The following is a 2,641-nucleotide window of genomic DNA, read 5'->3' as shown; positions in this document are numbered from 1 at the left end:
GATGCTGGGGCCTTGATCCCTGCCAATCCTCAGCCTGTCCTCGTCTAAATCCACCGGCAGGAGAGCTCCGGTCCCAGCTGGCAGCTGGTGCTGCCACGTTACCCGGCACAGCTCGGCACTGCAGCAGGGGCTGGGGGGCCCCCGTGGTGAGCACCACACTGGTACCCACCCGTGCAGGCTGTGGGCAGGCAGAACGGCTCTCCTTCCTCACTGACCTCCCTGGGGATGGCCAGGGCGAGTCCAGGATCACGTAGTTAGCAGACCCTTCCTCCCGCTGCAGTCAGGTGTGGAGAGCAGGGTGTTTCCAGTGAGGGGCAGAGGAACTGGGTTGTTCTCCCTGAAGCTGATGGTGATCGTCTCTCTCTTCCCCCAAATCTTTGTCTGTGCCTCTTGCTGGGAAATTCAATCTCATCTCATAGTGCTGAGGTGAGGCGGGAGCATCACTGGAGGGGACAGCCCGGCCTGCTGCCGTGTGTCCTCCTGCCAGGCACCTCCGAGGTCATTGTCAGCCATCAGTGCACAGCCATCCTTTCCCGCTGCAGGTGGTCCCAGGCATGGACCGTGGGCCCTGCCTGAGCTGCCTTTGGTCATGGGCATCTCGGGGCTGACCCAGGCTGCACCTTCCAAAACAGGTTTTCTCTTTTGGGTTGAAAAACAAAATCGTTTCTGTGGATGCCCAGAGCCTGACCATTGTTACTCTCAAATCTGGTAAGAGTAACCCTGTTGTAACTGAGCTTCTTCCTCCTCTTATCCTCCAGCGAATGAAAGTCCAGAATGAGTTTTCTTGGAACACTTAAAAACTTGGAAAACATTTATTGGCAGTAACGGGGTTTCTGTCTTTGCGTAGTGTTTGTGTTGCCCAAGAGCTGCTTGACATTTTCCCAGCAAGGCACCGGCCCTGACGGCAGCGTAAGACCCGCGGGGGCGGCCGGGGGGGCAGATTGTGTTGGAAGGTGTGGTGGAGTGAGCAGGATTTGGGACCTCTGTGAGGGCAGCAGCCAGCTCCAGCCTGAACTGCCACATTCATCCTCTTTAAAGTGAGCCAATATTTTGATTCCCTTGGTATACTCTGAATTCCCTTCATGGGGGTGTATGAGGAAGGTTTCTGCTCCTGGGGGACTCATTTCGAGGTATTTCAGGTGCTGCTGTGTGGGGTATGGGCATGTGTAGGGCTGGGGAACCTGCTGAGGGGTCCTGTGGCAGAGTGTGGGCAGTTCTGTTTGGGCATATGTGGACCAGAGGTCAGCTGGAGACATGGTACTTTAGGATGAGCTTTGCTAAGTCCCTTTTGCTATTCCTTTCCCACTTGCGGGGGCTCTGATGGACTTTTCTGGGCTGCAGCAGCAGATCTGTTCTGCTTTTTCCTGCCTGGAGGAAGATCCTTGAACGCAGATGTCCCTGCTGTTGTGGGAATCTGTCTTCTGCGCATGGAGTGGCAAAGAGAAGGTGGTTTTTTTGTGTGCTCTGAGAACACACATGGGTTTTGGGCTGGGGCTGGGAAGGTGTGTGCCAAGGCAGGAGAAGGCTCCTGGAGGGCTCGAGGAGCTGGTGGCAGAGGGCAGGTGAGGTAGGTGGGTGTTGCTGTGCCCGCAGCCCTCCGTGGTTCTCAGCCTGCTCTTGCTGCTCTCCCTGTGTTCACCGTTCAGCTCCGGGAGCTGAGGTCAGGGCTGGGTGGTGGTGGAGGTTGGTGAGTGCTGACTGCATCCAAGGAGCCGATACTATCCCAGACAGGGCTGGAAAACGTGCTGTGGAGCATCTGCCAGGGTGTTGCTGATGAGTTATGTGTCTGTCCTTGTCCCTGTGGTGCTTTCAGTGCTGCCAGGCTTTGGAGCTGACCCCAGCAGGTGCCTGCTCGGTGGGCACTGCTGTGATCCGGGTTGGCCCTGTCGGAATTTGCCATGCTCGGGGCTGGGGCTGCTCGGCAGGGGTGCCCCATGTCCAGCACCGTGGGCAGGAGGCTCTGAGAGTGCCAGGGCTGCCCCTTCCTCCTCGGTGCCGCACTCCAAGCCTGAAATCCCAGCCCATCTCGTGGTGGGACAGCAGTGCCCCGTCAGGAAATGCCACTGCAAATGGAGACAAAAACAACTTGGAGCCATGGCAGATGCTTCCTGAGAGGGGGAGGAGACAGTGGATTGTCCTCAAGCACAGACCTTCCCTTGCACTTCCCTGCCCTTTTCTTATCCTCGCCTCTCCGAGGAGAGTTTCTAATGGGAAAGCACCGAGAACATTGCAGAACCAACCCTTCTTGTGGTGGGAGGTGGAGGCACAACTTGAAATTTTAACCCATCCCAAAATAATGGGCTGCCAGGGGTTTGATGGCCTTCCTTGGGCTGGTGTTTGTGATTTCATAACACTGTGCTCCCGCAGCTCAAGGAAAGCTGTTCCTGCCTGCTGCTGGGAAGGACCCTGATGCTTCCCTCCCTGGGAACAGCCATGCCAGAAACCACAGGCTCTGGCTCAGTAGGGACTCTTGGAGAGAGAACAGAATGGTTATTTTGCCTTGTTTGGGGCCAAGCCAGCTGCTGTGACACCAGGCTGGAAGCAGGGAGCTGCCATGGGGCTGGATGGGATGCTGGATGCAGGATGGTGCCCTCCTGCCACCCAGCTCCACCAGTTCCTGGCACTCACAGCTCTCTCCTCT

Source organism: Manacus vitellinus, unplaced genomic scaffold (genome assembly GCF_001715985.3).
Source record: "Manacus vitellinus isolate BGI_N305 unplaced genomic scaffold, ASM171598v3 scaffold_12_pilon, whole genome shotgun sequence".
Classification (NCBI taxonomy): domain Eukaryota; kingdom Metazoa; phylum Chordata; class Aves; order Passeriformes; family Pipridae; genus Manacus; species Manacus vitellinus.
This window is presented reverse-complemented; position numbering follows the sequence as displayed.